This window comes from Lepus europaeus, chromosome X, assembly GCF_033115175.1.
Source record: "Lepus europaeus isolate LE1 chromosome X, mLepTim1.pri, whole genome shotgun sequence".
Taxonomy (NCBI): Eukaryota; Metazoa; Chordata; class Mammalia; order Lagomorpha; family Leporidae; genus Lepus; species Lepus europaeus.
This window is the reverse complement of record NC_084850.1, coordinates 122,096,131-122,116,856: the sequence shown is the minus strand read 5'-3', so window position 1 is coordinate 122,116,856 and position 20,726 is coordinate 122,096,131. Positions and strand designations below refer to the sequence as shown.

General features: G+C 38.0%; 1 pseudogene; it reads right to left on the bottom strand.

The window, feature by feature from the left end:
- Window positions 1-14,214: 14,214 nt before the first annotated feature.
- LOC133752857 (G2/mitotic-specific cyclin-B2-like) overlaps window positions 14,215-20,726 on the bottom strand; it is a 58,275-nt pseudogene continuing 51,763 nt past the window's right edge.

Sequence of the window (20,726 nt, the reverse complement as noted above, 5' to 3'; positions counted from 1 at the left end):
ATTCCAATAATTTCTTAACCTGTATGATTTATACCCTACCTCTTTTGATCCCATCCCAATACTCTGAAATACATATACATGCACATATGCAAACTTACACACACCCCTAAATACCATTACTTATTAAAAGGCTTGTTCATTCATAAACATTATACAAGAGGCCAGCACTGTGGCATAGTGGGCTAAGTCTCCACCTGCAAATCCAGCATCCCATATGGGCATCAGTTCATATCCCAGCTGCTCCTCTTCCAAACCAGCTCTCTGCCATGGCCTGGGAAGGCAGTAGAAGATGCCCCAAGTGCTTGGGCTTCTGCACTCATGGGAGAGACCCGGAAGAAGCTCCTGGCTCCTGGTTTCAGATTGGCCTAGCTCCAGCGGTTGCAGCCATTTGGGGAGTGAACCAGTGGATGAAGACCTTTCTCTCTGTCCCTCCCTCTGTCTGTAACTCTACCTCTCAAATAAATAACATCTTTTTAAGAATTATAGCAAGGGTGTCCAACATTGTCATTGTAATGATTTGTATTTTGTTCTGGAAGGGAAACAGATGCTCTTTTTCATTCCCATCTTCTATGTTTAATGATTTTTATTCCATGAAGCCAACAAAGAAATACCTTGTTCAGTGTAAGGAAAGCCAACATTGTAAAAAGAAAAATTGAAATTCTATACATTATGTAGTATGTATCAGGAGCCAATCAATGTTCATTTAAAATTATATTCTGCAAGGATTTTATATTAAATGCCAGATTTCAGAAGTGGAGTCCTTGGAAAATTGTCTTGCCTATTGCCTACTTTTTAAAATTTTTATTCCACATACCGACATATACTGTGATCTTTTGGTTTGACAAGTTTTAAATTCACATTTGTACTATCTGAACCTAAAAAATTTCAAAAATGGTTCTCCATAATGTGAACAATTCACAAAAATTCAAACCAAAACTAATGTCATTTTCATTCAACTAAGTCCATGCATAAGGTCAGCCATGTGTGTGAAACATAAGGTTAAAAAACCATTTACCCTCAAAAGCACCATTACAATGTATTATATATAAAACTCATATCCCTTGGGATAAGCTACTACATACAGATTATTCTGGAGCAGCTTATTTAAGGACAAATTTCTTTCATGCACATGATTTGAAAAGAATTTAAGTCTAGAGGAGAATAAATAACCATATGATTGTTTGCTCTTTAAATGACTAGTTCCAATCAATCTGAGTAATATTTTTCTTCTAATCTATTAACATGTTAACAAAAACTTCAATGACTCCATAAAAGCAGAAAAGGCATTGTGCAACTTAAGAAAATGACACTTTTCAGAGCTATAGGAATCCCTCCAATGTAACTTCCTTTATTTTTTTTTTCCTACTCTATTTGCCCTTTCATTATTGTCTATTCTCTTGGCTACTTTGCAAACCTGGACAGAATGTTACATTTTAATGTTCTGAGAAGCATTTTTGGTAGTGGACAATACAAACAATTCCAATAACTATGGTGAAGCCTTCTGTTAAATTGCAATGTAGGAAGAAAGTGAAAATTTATTATATCCATATTGCAAACACGTGGTTAAAAGGTACAATTAAGTAGAAATTATTATTGGTATTTGAAATGATTAGGAATTTATTGTCACTTCAATTATCTTGATTTATTGAGATTTGGTATTTTATTTATTTATATCTGAGAGACAGGGAAAGACAAAGATCATCCATTTGCTATTTTCCTTCTCAAATGTACACAACAGCCAGGGTTGGGGCATGCTGAAGCCAGGTGCCTGTAACTCAATCTGGGTCTCCCAGATGTGTGATGGGAGCCCAAGTACTGGAACTATCAGCTACTGCCAGGAAGCAGGACTCCAATGTGGGCATCCCAAGTGGACTCTTAATCACTGTGCCAAACACCCAACTCTAGACCTGGTATTCTAAATAACTGAAGCTTAGTCTTCAGTTTTTCTTGAAGAAATTATTATACGTATTTTAAACCAGAGAATTTTAAAAAACTGATCTGCAGAAAATATGTCTGCATACAAAGTGTAATTAACACAGTTTTGACCAATCATGTTTGAAAATTATGTCAAAGAGTAGAACATGCCTTGAAAAGAGGACTCTGCCTGAATGTGATAAATTGTGAAACATTAATTGGAAAAATATGCTATGTCCTTTTTCTTAAAAAGAACATTTTTAATATTAAATTAAAAACAGAAAAAGACCCTGTGATTTATTGCTGATATTTGTAGGAGTAGCTGATACATCACATGGTAAGATGGCAAGGAGATGCTGCATACACATAGAAACTAATTATTTCTTCAAGCACTGATTTGTTGTGATCGTCCACAGACTGGTCCTTAATTTCAATCTTTTTATTTTTTAAATAATAAAAATATTTTGCATTGCATCTGTCTTCTACTGGCAAGATTTCCTGTTTGTACTGATTTTTGGCATATTTTCCTTTTTAACTGCCTTTCTGAATTATACAGCATTATTAGTCACTAATTTCAAATAAAAGTAAATGGTGATTAAACACTTCATCCCCTGAATGAAGGGAATTTGAAGTCTTTCCTGAAATGGAAGCAATATTTGTGAACTCTTTTGAAATACAAAAAATAATTTATTACTAGATTTTTCTTTCAATTGTATTCAACGTTTTTGATTAACGTGATAACTGCACATTTTTATGGAGTACAGGGTAGAATTTCAACACATGTACTCAGCATGCACTGATCCAATAAGGTAATTAGCATTTCTGTTTCCTTATCATTTCTTAATGTTTGGAGTTTTTCAACTTGTCTCTTCTAGTTATTCATATAGTACATAATATATTATGGTGAACAAGAGTCATCCCACTATGCCATGGAACTGATTCTTTGTATATGTGTTTGGTACCCCATCATCTAACCTCCTTCTATCTATTTCCAGACTCTAGTAATAATTATTCTACATTCAGATCATATGAGAGAGGAAATGCAATATTTGTCTCTGTGTCTGGCTTATTTCAGTTAATATAATGCCATCCTGTTCCATCCATTTTTCTGTAAATGTCAAGATTTCATTCTTTTTATGGCAGAATAATATTTCATTATATATGTATACCACAATTTCTTTTCCATTCATCTATCAGTGAACATCTACATTGATTCCATATGTTAGATATTGTGAACAGTGCTGCAATGAACATGGCAGTGCAGGTATGTCTGTCACCTATTGATGTCATTTCCTTTGAATAAATACTACTGTGCATTTTTAAATGAAATTTATTTCCAGTATCTGTGGTTACAATTTTTCTTACCTAATAGCAATTCTTTTAATATTTATTTACTGGAAAGGCTGAGAGACATAGAAAGACAGAGATTATCCACCTGCAGTTTCATTCATCAACTGCCCACTGTAACTAAGGTTGGGCCAGGCTGAAGTCAGAAGCCTAGAACTGCCACATGAGACCCAGGTATTTGGATCATCACCTACTGCCTCCCAGTGTGCACATTATCAGGAACCTGGAATTAGAAGTAGAGCTGGAACTCGAAACCAAGTACCTAATATAGGATATGAGTGTCCCAACTGGTATTTTAACTACTATACTAAATGCTCACCCCAATGGCAAGTCTCAATTTCTGTTGACATTTGCCTTTGTGACATCAATTCTATACTATTCATTATATTTTATTTCAAAAATAACAAACTAAAGGTTGTGTGGTCACTGGGTATTGCATATTTATGTATAACCATTACTATGTAAATCTATATCATCGCTTCAGAGAGCTTCAATTTTTTCTACTTTTTAATGTTTTTATCTTTATTGATATGAAGAAAATGAAGTTCAAATATTTCATAGATACAGTTCTAAGAAGATAACCATACTTTCCTCCCTTTCCCTCCTCCTGCTCCCTCCTTTCTTCCCAAGTCTTTTCATTAATTTTTGCAGACATAATTTTAACCTACTCTATAATCACAGGCTTAATTCACCACTAATCATAATAAACTAGTGAAAAGTAGGAAGACCACAGTTCCACAGGAGTATAAACAAGGGCTAAAAATGACAATAAAAGTATCTACATGTTATCTTATTAAAGGTTAATATACTCATACGGTGGTTCAAGTTCTCATAAAACTCACGTTGCAGAAACTAGATTCAGTGAATATAAAAATTTATGCTCAGGAAACAAATAGCCATTCTAATTTTTGTTTAAAAATAAATAGGGAATAAATGATTCCCTAGTACCATCCTTATTTCATGTGTCATAGATTTAAATTACCTATTGGCTATGAAGTTATTGGCATTTATTTAAATCAATTAAGGGAGAATCATAGGGTCAATTCCAATGTAGTTAAGACTAGAAAATAGGTTCAAAGATTCAATACCAAGATTTATATCTTCTATTAGTTAAAATATTTTAATCAGGGACAGAACTATATTTTGCTTGGCAGCCTGATTCCCTTATCGAGTACTGGATCCTAAATCCCTATAAGAATAAGGAGTGTCCATCACTGTGCATTTGTCTTAACGTAGATTTTGACAATATAATTTGTTAAATTCATTAAACTCGTTTTAACATTTTATCTACACATTCCTGCCCCATAAAGTTTTCCTATTAAGTCCAGGGCAGGTGTTTGTCAGTGTTTAAGATGCTACTTGGTATACCCAGGTCCCATACTGGAGTGCCTAGGTTTGAGTCCAGCTTCTTGCTAATGTGCAGCCTGGGAGGCAGCAGACAATGATCCAATTGATTGGGTCCCTTCTACCTACATAAAAGAGACTCTCAGATTGATTTCCAGGCTCCTGGCTTTGGCCCAGTCCAGCCTTGGCTGTTGTGAACATCTGCGGAAATAATCAGCAGATGAGTAATGTCTTTCTCTTTCCCTTGGTCTCTGTCATTCTGGCCCCTATAAGATTAAGTTTTAGCTTGATGATGTTTCAATAGTAAAATCAAATAGAAATATTGAAGAGATGTACTTTAAAATTTATCCTGTTGACATCAAAATCTTGTCAGATATTCTTAGAATATTCCTAAAATGATATCAGAGGCCATAAGGAGAGCCTGAATATTTCTATGGATAATTTTTTATTGATATTATTGCTGGTCCATAGTTCAATAAACATAAAAGATAGTAGCAAAAACTTAAATTAAAAATAATTTTTTTTTGGAAAATAACTACACTTTTGTTTAAAAGAAAAAAGATGGAAGTCTTGGATGATTTTGCATAAACTAAAATGATAATATATCACAAACTGTATTGGAACTAAATTTGTACTCATTAAAAAATTAAAAGTCAGAATTTTATTTTATTTAATGAAAAAGTCTAATAATTAATGAAAAAACTCCAAGAATTTGGTAAAGAAAGTAATAATCAAAAGAAAATAAGAGATGATATAAAATATAATTACAAATGAATTCATTAGGAACCAGAAACCATATGCTTTGATAAATAATCCAGAACAAATTTTTGAATAATTCAATATATCCATCATTAGCAAACTTTCTCTGTAATGGTTTATATAATAAATATTTTAAGCATGGTAAGTCATATGATTTCCTTGGCAACTACTCAAGTCTGTCACCATAACAAAAAAGCATTTATAGACAGTATAAATGATTTGGTATGGCTATTTTCCAATATATATATTTTTTTTACAAAACACACAATAGATAGGATTTGGTCTATTGGCAGTAGTTGCCAGACTTCTGAATTAGACCAAGGTCTCTCAAATTAGGAGATATCCAGTAGTTTCTTTTGTGGCAGTAGAATTTAGGCCATGAACTATCGGTGTTCCTTGAGCATTCAGAGGTAAAAAATGAAAAACTATTTTAACATTTAAAGTAACAGACATATATCATAGGGTATTTTACAAAATGTATATGGATCTGTAAATAAAACATGAATCTAATGAAAAGCTTTATGCTTTTGGCAAAAACCCAAGAACATGAATTCACTAAATGTGCTAGGACTAAATATTGGAAAAGTCCAAGCAGTGCTGAAAACAATCTCTGGCAAAGCTAATCTCAAGAAACAAAAAATGCAGATACACAGTAATTAGAAGGGAAAAATTTAAGAGAGTGGCACAGAAGTTGTTTATCAAAGGAGAATATATATATATGTATGTGTATGTATAGACTTATATACTATATATGTAAATAAGATACAGTGATTAAGTATGGTTTATACTATTTATGTAAGAATACTTCAATATTTAAATATCTTCATTTGTAAATCATATGATTGACTATCTGGAAAATCCAGACAAATGATAAAATAATATGTAAATAAGAATAGAATTTATGAAATTAACTTTTGATAAAATAGAATTAGTGACTTTATTTTAATTCAATAACCAATAGAAAATATTTCATAAGAGGTCATAAATAATAACAGAGGAATAAACCAAATAAGAAATGTAGATAGCTGTGAAAATTTTTAGAGCTGTTGAGACACAAAAATAAAAACAAACGCAAAATAAAACCAGGTCATAATCTTAATTGAAAAGAGTCAATATTAAAAAGTCATTAGTAATCAATATTTAAATTCCAATCATAATTAAAGTACATTAGTATTTGGTGCTTGAAAAACTTCCTCTAAGAATCAACCTGACAGAAGCCTAAATAATAATAGTTTATAACCCTTGGCAGACGTGGCGATATACTACTGAGATGTTTCATAAAAGGATTCACTGTCTAGCAGCAAAGAATGTGGTTTAGCACACTGGCTCCAAGTGTCAGCTCCCTTAGGATCTACCTCCCTTTGAGTTGAACTCATACTCTTTTCATTTTGCCCCCAGAAAACAATTGATCAAGAAAGCCAAATGCTGTTACTTGCTACCATGCAACCATACTGTTTTCTCAGCCCACATACAATGCTTCATAAGAGGTCTTTTATAATCTGCTAAAAGAGGAAGAAATACCTGAGCTTAATGTGCTGATATAAATTCAGAATATTAGACAACTTTATACAGAAGTAATGGGCCTATTATAGGTACTTTCAGAATGACCATGAAAGAATGGGAAGGGAAAATCTTCCCAATGGGCAGAGCTGATAGAAACACACCTGGTTATCCATTTCGTGTAAATGAAGTGGCCAGAAATTAGAATTGTGGACAATCAGAATCATGGCCAATCGGTCTGGTCAGCTGCTAAGGGTCATAGAAGCAGAAACCATGGGATACTGGAGAAAAGAGGTCTGGAAGAAAGGCATGTGGACAGATATGGAATTAGGAACTCAATGAGTTTATCTCTATATCCCATACATGTTAACACGTGCCAGAAAGCACCCTCCACTGAAGTGCCACTACAAAAAGTCAAATAGACAAAATGATTTAGCCAGTTGATTTTAGCTAATGATGGGCACATGAATGGAGTTCTCACATTGACACAGATGAAGGTAGCAATGTAATTAAAACATGATCTCCCTACTTACCAAGGCCAATGTAGCTATTGTTGCCTTCGAAAGCCTACAAGACAAACCGACACCAAGTCCCCTGGAATAGCATGCTTTTCTGTGGAGATTCTTCTATCCTAGATGAACCAGTGGCTTATTTTCTCTATTCTGATATGGTATTTTTTTTTTTCTTGCCCACAATGTCTCAGCCAGCCTCATTACTGGTATTCATCAAAGTTATTGCTTAGACATATATTTATTTTTTATAAAGACTTTCATTTATTTGAGAGATAGAGTTACAGTGAAAGGGAGAGACAGAGAGAAAGGTCTTCCATCCACTGGTTCACTCCTCAAATGGCCACAACAGCTGGAGCTGCACCGATCCGAAGCCAGGAACCAGGAGCTTCTTCCTGGTCTTCCACATGGGCGCAGGGGTCCAAGGACTTGGGTCATCTTCTACTGCCTTCCCAGGCCAGAGCATAGAGCTGGACAGGAAGAGGAACAGCTAGGACTAGAACTGGTACCCATATGGGATGCCAGCGCCACAGGCGGAGGATTAACCTACTGCGCCACTGCGCCGGCCTCTAGATATATATTTAGTAATATAAAAATGTTCTTGAGGACAGGCATTTGGTACATCAAAGACATCGCTTGGGACGACTGAATCCCATATCATAGTGCTTGGGTTTAAGTCCCAGATCTGTTATGTAACCCAGATACCTGCTAATGCACTTCCCAGGAGGTAGCAGGTAAAAACATTTGGGTCCCTGCCACTCATAGGGGAGACCTGGATTGAGTTCCCAGCTTCTGCCTTTATCTTGGCCCAGACGGAGCTGTCATGGGCATTTAGCGAGAGAGCCAATGGGTGACAGATCTCTGCCCTTGCCTCTCTTTGTCTCTCATTCAAATAAATTAAAAATTGTAAATGTTCATGGAATCTGAAATTCCATCTTTATCCATGAATATATGTGTGTGTTTGCATATGGGAAACTTTTCAAAATTCATTAAGGTTATAATATAAGTGATTATATTTCATCTGAATTTTTTCTTCTTTTTTTCTTATGCTACAAACATGATATTTCTATTAAAGTACCATAAATTTAAAACAAAGCAAGATAATAAAACCTCATTAGTCCTTATTTGAACAATCAGTGAATACCTTAAGAATAGTTTTCTCATGTTCCATCTGTAAAATTATTCATCCGTGGTTTTTGTAGAGAATCTCCACATTAATCATAGTTAACGCTATATACATTTTTATATATATTTTAAAGATTTATGCATTTATTTGAAAAGCAGAGTTAGAGAGGCAGAGGCAGAGGTATTCCATCCACTAGTTCACTCCCCAAATGGTTGCAACCGCTGGAGCTATGCAGATCCAAAGCCAGGAGTTTCTTCTGAGTCTCCCATGTGGGTGCAGGGGTCCAAGGACTTGGGCCATCTTCCACTGCTTTCCCAGGCCATAGCAGAGAGCTGGATCGGAAGTGGAGCAGCCGGAACTCTAACATGCGCCCATATAGGATGCTGGCACTGCAAGCGGCAGCTGTACTTGCTATGTATGCCACAGCGCCAGCCCCAAACACACTTAATCAATCCTAACAGAACATATTTGGATGTCATTTTCATCTTTACATCGAAGTGTGTTTCAGGGTCTACTTAAAGGATTATAAATAAATATATGAGCAAGGACCAATCTTCTTTGGCAGAATAGCTACGCTTAAATGAAAACTCAATTTGCTTATACTTATTTTTTAATCTTCTCCCTGTCTTCTTCACAAAAGGAAGAACTAATGAAACATACAGGAGAATTCTAGCAAGTGCATATAAAGTAAGCAATACTCGGATATACTAGCAAGCAAATGCCCCTGGGGATCCATAGACTGTCTAATATCTGTGAGGCTCTCTGGCCATTATCTGAAAGCAAAAAGTCTTCTTGGGAGCAAAAGAATACAGGATAGCAATTGCTTGTTAATTTGTCTTTATTGTCAAGAGTATGATAAACCAAATCAGAATTTGTGACTTAGTAGCTAATCAACTGACCAAACATGCTTCTTCAACTATGTTCAATAACATTAGGATTTATTCTTCACTCATGTATTATTTAAAAAGAAAGAGACTAATATCCTGTTGATCTCCACAAGTTTATACCTACAAAGGCTCAGGGACAATTTATAGCTAAAAGTGTAGGCCTCCCATGAAGATCTTGCAACTGTCACTTTTGTGCTCTTTTCTCTTCTTTTTATCAAGTTCTGTTTAAAAATAATAGACAATCCAGGGCTGGTGCTGTAGCACAGTGGGTTAATACCCTGGCCTGAAGCACCGGCATCCCATATGGCTGCCGGTTCTAGTCCTAGCTGCTCCACTTCCAATCCAGCTCTCTGCTATGGTCTGGGAAAGCAGTGGAAGATGGCCCAAGTGCTTGGGCCCCTGCCCCCGTGTGGGAGACCCAGAAGGGGCTCCTGGCTCCTGGCTTTGGATCACCTCAGCCCCGGCCATTGCAGCCATTTGGGGAGTGAACCAATAGATGGAAAACCTCTCCCTCTCTCTGTCTCTCTACCTTTCAAATATATAAATCTTTAAAAAAATATATATAGTACAATATTGTTAAAAAGAAAAAAGATAATCTCTCCACATTAAAGCATATCAGCAAGAATCTGATAATATTTACTTGTTAAAATGAATATATTTGATATATTTTATTCAGATATCAAAATTAATATAACATATTTTGCCTAAATCATTTGGTTATCTTAGTGAAAAATAAATATTTCCTGTTTCACATTGTCAGACTGAGAGCACAAAGACCAATTTGATGATAGAAAGTGCTGCAAATAAGAGTATGAAATTAATCATTATTAAGCATAATTCAAAGGGCATAAATATCTCCAGATTTTCATAGCAATTGAAGTTTTAATCAGTTTTAAAGTCTAATATTTGATTTCTAAGTAGATAATCTGTTCAACTGTTAAATCATGGTAACAATATTTCCATGTATGATACAACTGGCTCAGTATTCTTTTGCTTACTCAGGAATTATAGCATTTTTTAAAAACTTCTATCAATTAGTACCAAGGTGAGTACTGCATAATTAATAGTGCTAGGTATTTGTCAAGCCTTGTAAAACGCACTCTCTTGAACTACAGCTGATTTCCCCAAGTACACTTGAGACTTATTTTGTACGCTGCAAGAAGAGCTATATCAGCAAATTACAAAATGCTGCTCACTCTGGTACTCTCTTCAGGCAGAGTCTGCCTGATCCTGTTTCCAGAGGAGCTGCAGTAACTGCGGTAACGGCTAATGGAAAGAGCAGGCTCAGGTTTACTGCTTCCCCCCTCCGCCTACTCCAAAAGGTCACCATAGGAGGGAAATGCAGGCTTAGCTGCAGGTGATCAACAAGTACAAAATAGTAGTGGTTTAAACAAGACAGCAGTCTATTTTTCCTTTAAATGGCAGCCCTGGCAGATGCACCGAAGAGTATGAGGGTACTTCAAAGAGTCTGTGGAAAATACAATTAAAAGAGAAATTTATTTTGGTGCAAAACATTTTTGAAATCCATACATAATTTTCCATAATATACATTTCCCATGAACTTTCTGAAGACCTCATCATAGGCATGGATCACAAAAATATTTAGTACCAAAATAAACTTCTCTTTTAGTTACATTTTTCACAAACTTTTTTTCCTGTAATTCCCTGATATATAGCAGTTGCAGAAGCCTGTTTTGTTGTGCTGCTGCCCTCATGGGATTTCCTTGTTGTGATCTGGTGACTGCTCTAATACCAAACATCATGACTGCCTTTAATTGCAAAGAGAAATGAGAAGAGGGATTTCTACTTCAAAGAAGGATTTCTCTTTAAAAAAAAAAAATCTCCCTTCCCCAACCCCACCTTGAAATTCAGTTCCTAGAATTTGTTCATGCCATCCCAATACACACGCCATTGCCTAGAACTTAAACACCTGGCATCACCTACCTTATCATGGCCGAGGCAAAATAGAGTCGATTCACTATGCACTCAACTCAACTATACACTCAACTGAGAAGCAGGACTTTCAGTACTGTAATTAAAGGGAAAATAGCAATCTTCGCTAAAGCCATCCAAATTTGCAAAAGAGACCAAGGGAGGGTGAAGGCAGATGTTTAAGAAATTTTATAGGTAGGGATGTGGCAGCATATAACTAATATGGAACAGGTCAAGGGAGAAAGTCTTTTTCTGTGATGTTAAGTAATTTATAATATTCTTATATTAAACCAAATATAATTATGTAAGGGGGTAAATATAATTTTACCTAATTTGTAATGAACTAAGATATTTGTCAGGTTTTCTTTAAAAATAGCCTTAATTTTGTCTCACTTTTAACTGCAAGGTAATTATACTTTTTGCTTTATTTTATGAATACAAATATAATCACATTACCTAATATATTTATTATGTAAGTTTTTTTGAATAAAAAATGAGGGTCAGATGCTAAAACGTCAAGCTGTTAAGACTGTGAGGGCGTAGAATACCTGCAGTACTGAGCCTTGCTTGTGTGACAACAAAAGCTGATACTCTTTCCTAAAGCTACACCGCTTCCCTCTCTACATTATTTCTTGTGTGTACATATGTTTTCAAGCATATTTGTGGAGCTTTTTTTCCTATTGTAATCTATCCAAAGATATAGTTTGTTATCTTTGAAATTCTTGTGCAAGTCTAAAAAATCAAGGTGATTTCAAAAAGCAAAAAAGATCAAGTAAATATCTGTAATCAAATCCCAGAATGTGTGCATTCCTGTTTACTCTTGGTGTCTAAATCTTGGAGGTTTCAAACTTTGCTTTTTCTTTGTAAATTTCTATGAAAATATTTTCAATGTAATTTTTTTTTGACAGGCAGAGTTAGACAGCGAGAGAGAGAGACAGAGAGAAAGGTCTTCCTTCTGTTGGTTCACCCCTCAAATGGTCTCTACGGCCAGCGCGCTGTGCCGATCCGAAGCCAGGAACCAGGTGCTTCCTCCTGGTCTCCCATGTGGGTGCAGGTCCCAAGGACCTGGGCCATCCTCCACTGCCCTCCCGGGCCACAGCAGAGAGCTGGACTGGAAGAGGAGCAACAGGGACAGAATCCGACACTCTGACTGGGACTAGAACCCGGGGTACTGGTGCCGCAGGTGGAGGATTAGCCTAGTGAGCCACGGCGCCGGCCATCAGTGTAATTTCATAATCATATTGAATGGCTCCATTAAGTTATGTTCTTATGGATGTATCATAATTCATTTTACAAATATAGATTTTTGGTATTCATGGTGAGTAGTAAAAACTGACTTCTAATTATACCCAATGCTATCTTTTTGTCAATCATGATTATTTGGCATAAATTTTTAACAGATTTAATTGGGCCAAAGATAGATTTTTAAAGGATTTTTATCATTATTGAAAAAATTCAGCCCTCTAGAACATTTTAATAACTGCTTTTCCCAACAACATAGGGCAGTACCTGTTATATGGTGGCTCTTTCTGCAAAAATAATGTCCTCTTCTTGCTTTAATTGGCATTTATTTCATCACTAGCATTGCTTCCTCTGCCTAAATTTCTTCTTTTGTGAATTAGCAGTTAAAGCACTTTCCCAAGTTCATTGTTGAGTGTGCAATTTCCTTTCTGATTTATATGGTAATATCATATTTCTAAGCTACATTAACTAATTGAGCACTAAGAAGTGTCAGTTAATCTTTATGAGGTTTCCTAGTCTATAACCTAAGGGTTACAAAACTTACAAGAAAATCTTATTTTTCCCCTTTTGTTATAATTAACTAAATGACAGATTTGCTGAGGCAAAAGATGCGTAATGTCTAAGCTTTTTGATGTTTGATGGAAAAATGACCCTCCAGGAAGTCCATATGAATTTATAATCTCCCATAGATTTGGGATTGGTTTCATTGCCGCCAACCAATTCTTTATATACAGTAAATACAGGAGTTTGCTCAGTCAAGGATAAGAGCAAGTCCACAGGATTTCATGACAAGGTCTTGGGAAAAGTCTGTATGTTGTACAAGAACAATGAATTAGTCATCAGGAACACTGACTCTGTTTAATAATTTTACTGATAAAATAAAAGCTCTGGATCATATTACTTCTAAGTCCTGCCGTATAACTTAAATTCTATGTATCTGAAAATAAATTGTAAATACATTTTAATTTTTTCTAAGAGACTGTAACCATGATGACTTTGATATAGAGTTTACTTTATGCAGATACCATTGGACTGAGTACATTGAAAATAACTGGTATTTTATGGACCATTTGAAAACAGGATATTGCCAATTAATCATGATGTTGTTTACTGCTGTTTATTCTTTCAATTGCCATAGACTAAAGCCACTACTTTGGGGACTTCCTGTGATTTTGTTTTTCATCCCACAATTTAACATAGAAGAGAAGGGCTGGCATGGTCTATCTGGCAAAGCTGTCGCCTACAATGCCAGAATCACATATGGGTGCCTGTCCCAGCTGTTCCACTTCTGATCCAGCTCCTTACAAGTGGCCTGGGAAAAGCAGAAGTCAGCCCAGTGTTTCAGCTCTTGTCAGCCAGGTGGGAGACCCTGATGAAGCTTTAGGCTTCAGCCTGCCCCAGCAGTGCTGCTGTGGGTGTCTGGGGAGTGAACCAGCAATGTAAGATCTCTCTCTGCATCTGTCTCTCTCTCCCTCAACTTCTCTCTGTGTAATTATGACAAATATTTTTTATCATAAGAAAAATCAATAGCCTTATTTTTCTTCAATATACTTAGAAAATTGGTCCAAGATTCATGAGATAGACCAGTCTACTATGTACAAAACTAAGAGTTCTTAACCAGCTAGACAAAGTGCATGGATGAAACGGCAGCAGCCTAGGCCCTTCCCACGAGAGGAGAGGCAAGCTCTTTGATGGCTTTTGAGTTCAGCTGAGGGATCATGCTGATCTTCAGGAGTTTGCTGCTTGCACACTTCTTCTTGACGGCAATGAATTTATTGAAGTCTTCATTTTTGGCCATGTGCTGCATGACTTCCAGCACTTTGTTCTCCATGTATCCTGTGGAATACTTCCGCTTTAAGTTCCATTTTCCTTGATCTAGAACCTTCTGAGACAAGCAGGAAACAGCTGCCACTACCCTACAAGGGTGATAATATACTATGTCAGACATAGTCAGTGGCAGTCAGCTCCATCAAGTCTTTGGCTCAATTGTGCTGTTCCAACCTCACCTGCTTTTGACACTCATCTTAAGAAGTATAAGGGCAAGGGCGCACCCAACTCAACTTTCAGTTCTTTCAAAATTAGAGTTACCATTTCTTGGATTTGGGAACTGATATAAGCATTGTCTGTGATATAAACGAAGTCTTCAATATTTGGAAAAACATTTCCTTGAACTTAGAAGCCAACAGCAGAGGAGTAATCCCAACCAGTTGAAGCTTCTTGTGGGAGACTGGGTGAACCTGTAAAAACTAATCCATGACAGCAACACATGTGTAGATGGTTTCCTGTAGGAGTCTAAACTTGGAGTATACTTACCCTAGCCAGCCCACCAGCGTAGTATACATACGTCTACTTATGTCTCTTCCATCTACGTAATGCGGGTATATATGGATTGCAAAACCTCAAACTGCCTTAGATACTGGTAAATAGCCTTAACGTAGTCGCTGCGGAGCTGTGGGTTCTCCCAGACCTCAATACCCATATCCTTGAGTTTGTAGAGCAAAGCAGCAGAGAAAGGTTGCCAGAGGTTCTCTTCCTTCATGGAGACAGCCTCAGTTATGGGAAGCGTCCTTTGGAGCCAACATTTCCATCTGAACTGGTTTCTCAGAAGCGGTAGGCCTCAGGTGTTTGTTGATATTTGTTGCTTTGGTTTGTGAACTGGTATTTTAGAATGTATTATTTGGCTACCATACTGTGCTTAATATTGTCTTGGTAAAGGTCCCTGGGTCATGACCTACACAAGAGTCTAGATGAATGCTCCTTAGATCTTAATTTACCTAGAAATAATCTAATGATCTGGTTAAAATGCAGTTTCTTACCCCTATGTCTGAGGAGGGACCAGAGGTCCTGCATTTCAAACAAGGGCCCAGATGGCATCTAGCTTCTGCCTCTTTGGCTGTACTCATATTCTAGGATACTTGAAACAAATAGACCTTTGTAATAAGATTTTACTTTTGGAGTTACCAGATCATTTACTAATGTAACCAGTGTGTTTAGGGTCCAGATAAAAAAATAGACTAAGGCAACCTGATTATAATGCAGTTTTCAATTTAGACATCAGTGTCTTGTTTGGAATAAAAGTTCTTCCGAGTCACATTTTTGTAGTATTGGTAAATTATTTTTGCCTAAGGAAACCCAGTGAGTAAATATCCTGTTATCCCTTGGGTGTTGCAGTGGCCCAATTTGTAACAATCAGCCAATTTCTGTGCGATTATAGAATTTGTCCTCTTATACATCCCCTACCCAGTTAGCCTCATGAAGATGGCGGGACAGATGAGTAAATATTCTCTGCTGCTGGTACAGTGTCTCCTGGGAACAGAGATGACTTTCTTTTGCTAGACTAGGAAGGAACAATTTATATTCTGACAAGACATCTCTATCAGTAGTTTCCCGCTGTTAGTGTGGGCCAATTCCTATACAGTGGAATATTTAGAATTGTAACCATAGTACTCACTCCGGCCAGGCAACCTTTTATTCCTCTTCTAGCAGGCCTTAGGAGGGCACAGGATGCCAATCCTTTCTGTGAACAGTTCTTAATAACAATAGCTGCATCTTACTGTAACCGAGGGAGCTTTCCAAAATTCAAATGCCTGGATCTCATCCCAGATCTCAGGCAGGCACTCATTTTAAGATTTTTTTAAAAATTATTTATTTTTGGGGCCGGCACTGTGGCGCACTAAGTTAATCCTCTGCCTGTGGTGCCGGCATCCCATATGGGCACCGGTTGTAGTCCCAGTTGCTCCTCTTCCAGTCCAGCTCTCTGCTGTGACCCGGGAAGGCAGTGGAGGATGGCCCAAGTGCTTGGGCCCTGCACCCCATGGGAGACAGGGAAGAATCACCTGGCTCCTGGCTTCCGATCAGTGCAGCTCCAGCCATTGCGGCCATTTGGGGAATGAACCAATAGAAAGAAGACCTTTCTCTCTGTCTCTCTCACTGTCTGTAACTCTAACCTGTCAAATAAACAAAATCTTTTAAAAATTATTTATTTTTTGATTTTAAAGGCAGAAGGACAGATTTTATGTCTGCTGTTTCATCCTCAAAATGTTCAGAAGAATTGAGCCTGACAAAGATAAAAGGAGGGGCTTAGGAGCCAGTACTCTAGTGTAGTAGGCTTAAGCCTCTGCCTGAGGTGCCAGTTGCCCATATGGGTGCTGATTCATGTCCCAGCTGCTCCTCTTTTGATCCAGCTCTCTGCTACAGCCTGGGAAAGCAGAAGACGCCCCAAGTGCTTGGGCCTCTGCACCCACGTGGGAGATCCAGAAGCTCCTAGCTTCAGATCTGCCCAGCTCTGGTCGTTGTGGCCATTTGGGGAGTGAACCAGCAAATGGAAAGAGCTTTCTCTCTGTCTCTTCCTCTCTCTGTAAATCTACCCCTAAAATAAATTAAATCAAATCTTCAAAAGAAAAAAAAAAAGAAGGAGCTGGAAACCCAACCTATCCAAACTAGGGTAGCCGGGACCCTAGTAGCCTACTAGGGTATGTATTAGCAGGAAGCTCGAATCAGGAGTGGAGCCAGAACTTGAACTCAGGCACTCTGGTATGGGATGCAGGCCTCTCAAGTGCTATCTTAATTGTTGTTAAGTACTCATCCCTATTTTTAGTTGATAAAATAATTGCAGATATTTATAGAGTTCAGTGTGATATTTTGATATGTGTATACATTATGTAATGATTACATTTAGGGTATCAGGAGATCCATTTACCTCAAGCATTTATCATTTCTTTGAGTTGATAACATTTAAGATCTTCTCTTTCAGGTATCTTGAAACCTACATTATTTTAAAATATAGTTAGCTACCATCCAATAGAACACTTCGTTTTACAGCTTTTCCATGATTGTAAATCTCTGGGCAAGAGAGCAAAGACTCTTCTCTAGCTACCCCACACTAAGAACTAGAAAATCAACATTCCCCCTGGTAACAAACATGTGTAAAGAATGAGGGGAGGGTGAAAATCTATACTCTCAAGTGAAATTGCCAGGTTTAGAAAATTACAATGCAAGCTGCAAAGTTCATAATTAAAATTTTAGCAAAATTAAGTGCTATGCAACATTTGAGACTAAAACTATAAAAGTATCCACTGCTTATCTGAAATTTCAATTTAACACAATCTCTTGTACCTGGCAACCCTTTCCCCAAGGGTGGTCTCAGGTTTCTTGGGAAGAAAACACAGTTAGGAAAAAGTTAGGTTAGGGCCTATATCATTATGGACAATTAGAGGTAGAACTGAGATTTAAAACCACTCTACAAAGAGGGAAGAGCATGCTTGTCTGGAAAGTGAGGATTTTGGCAGAAAGCTTGACTGTGGGTACTAGTTTTGGTGTCGTGAGGTTTCATATATATATGGTTAGGCTTTGTTTCATCCTAATATCCTAGTTATACCAGTGTGAAGCTGGGAGAAGTTGCAATCTAGGCAGCTAGCCAGACATGAACATAAAATTGGAAGCCAGCTTTGACCTTCTAACAGTAGCCTGAATCTGCTTTGTCAGAACATGTAGTTGTAAAATGCTCTCCCTGACTCCTCACTGATCCCCTTCCCACCCATTCTTTCCAGGCAGTAAGACCTTCTCTGAAGAGACACTGGAGCACAGAACGTGAATTGGATGGCTTTGTTGCTCAGAATCCAGGGCCTTGTTCTTATCTACTTTATTACTATTTTCAGTGGGTCCTAGAGATCAGAAAGAAATGATTTGGTTGTGAAGATGGGAGAAACTGTGACTTCTGCATGGGGAGATATCAGTATGACACAACAGGGAGAACATAAATATTTCAGCAAAGAACTGATAAAATGTCACTGTTCTCTCCCTAATGGGTAGCAATATTATAGATCATGGGATATGTGCTTGTACATGAGTTAATTACTATATCAGGAACATTTAACTTCTAGAGATCTGTTGTTCTGTTTTATAGTTTTTGTTTTTTGTTTTTTGTTTTTTTTTTTTTGACAGGCAGAGTGGACAGTGAGAGAGACAGAGAGAAAGTCTTCCTTTACCGTTGGTTCACCCTCCAATGGCCACCGTGGCTGGTGCACTGCGGCCGGTGCACCGTGCTGATCTGAAGCCAGGAGCCAGGTGCCTCCTCCTGGTCTCCCATGGGGTGCAGGGCCCAAGCACTTAGGCCATCCTCCACTGCACTCCCGGGCCACAGCAGAGAGCTGGACAGGAAGAGGGGCAACTGGGACAGAATCTGGCGCCCCGACCAGGACTAGAACCCGGTGTGCCGGCGCCGCATGGCGGAGGATTAGCCTATTGAGCCGCGGCACCGGCCTTATATTTAGTTTTGTTTAATTGATATTTTACATGGATACCTCGATTGGCAAAAAAACAAACAAAAAAACCCCAACCCCCACACCCCCCCCCCCAAAAAAAAAATCAACAAAAAAGCAGAAGTCTTCTCACTGAAGGTAGCTGGGGAAGTTCTTGAAACTTCGCTACCTGGGAATTCCCAAGGTATAAGCTGACTCCTTGTAAACTTTGAGACATGAATGGTTCAGGAATTCAGAAGGAAGGATTGCTTCTGTTCAGGATTAACTTAGGAAAGCTTTATAAGAAAGCTGAGGTTTCTATCTGACCTTGAGAAATAGGAATGCTCCTGTACAGCTGAAGGATTTCACGTAGAATTTCACAAGCACAGGGATCTAAAGATTCATATAGTGAAAGTGTAGACAAGGGTACTATTATTTTAGTACTTAAAGGTTTACTTTCTAGTACCACTCTTAGATACAAGGAAGAGGAGCCCTCTGGCTGGCCTCCCACCTCACAAGGCCCCTTGGATTGCTGTTACCCAGTATCTGATGCTCAGTGTTAGCACAGATTAATTTACATACTCTCCACATCAGCTCTCATCTCAGCATCGCCCCAGCCCTAGGGAAAAACCTTTGCCCAGATCTTGTTATCCAAAAGATGACTGAATCCAAATGCCATCAAGATCCTGCAGCACTGACAATGAATACTGCTTCGGAGTTTGGGAAAGATTTGAGAAGCAGAAACATTGAAGTTAGAGCAATGATAAATTAATTAGCTTGTTCCAGTTTTTACCCAGAATATTTAAGTAGTTTTTGCTTAAAAAATACAATCTTCCAGTTGTAGTTCATAGAATTCCATTTTTGCTTCCTTAAATGTTCTATCTTGTAGATGCAGAGACCTATGTGGATTAGAGTGGGATTCTCCAAAGCAGCATATGGCAAATGAGAAATATTTTTCAATATTACTCTTTGATTTATACATGTGTAAACTAGACACAGCATGATTTACTTAGGCAAGTGTATGGATGTTAAGCACTAGAAGAACAAAAATTCTTTTTTTTTTTTTTTTTTCTGACGGGCAGAGTGGACAGTGAGAGAGAGACAGAGAGAAAGGTCTTCCTTTTGCCGTTGGTTCACCCTCCAATGGCCGCCGCGGTAGCGTGCTGCGGCCGGCGCACCGCGCTGTTCCGATGGCAGGAGCCAGGTGCTGCTCCTGGTCTCCCATGGGGTGCAGGACCCAAGTACTTGGGCCATCCTCCACTGCACTCCCTGGCCACAGCAGAGAGCTGGCCTGGAAGAAGGGCAACCGGGACAGGATCGGTGCCCCGACCGGGACTAGAACTGGGTGTGCCGGCGCCGCAAGGCGGAGGATTAGCCTGTTGAGCCACGGCGCCGGCCAAAAAATTCAATTTTTTATAAAATACTTAGATTTAGTAACAAATTTAAAGTTAAATTTAAAACTTAAATAATTGTGATCTATATGCTGACACTCATATTTTTTCATCTGATTTTTAATGGATCCTATTACATTTTGGAAGAAAACTAACATTTTATGAAATAAAATTTTAAATTTTATGCTTTTTATTTTTATTAAAGATTTATTTATTTATTTGAAATTCAGAGTTACACAGAGAGAGAAGGAGAGGCAGAAAGAGAGAGAGGTCTTCCATCCACTGGTTCACTTTCCAGTTGGCCTCAACTGGCCAGAGCTGCACTGATTCAAAGCCAGGAGTCAGGTGCTGGCGCAGTGGCTCACTTGGTTAATCCTCCACCTGCAGCACTGGCATCCCATATGGGCACCAGGTTCTAGTCCCAGTTGCTCATCTTCCCATCCAGCTCTCTGCTGTGGCCTGGGAGGGCAGTGGAGGATGGCCCAAGTGCTTGGGCCCTGCACCTGCATGGGAGAACAGGAAGAATCACCTGGCTC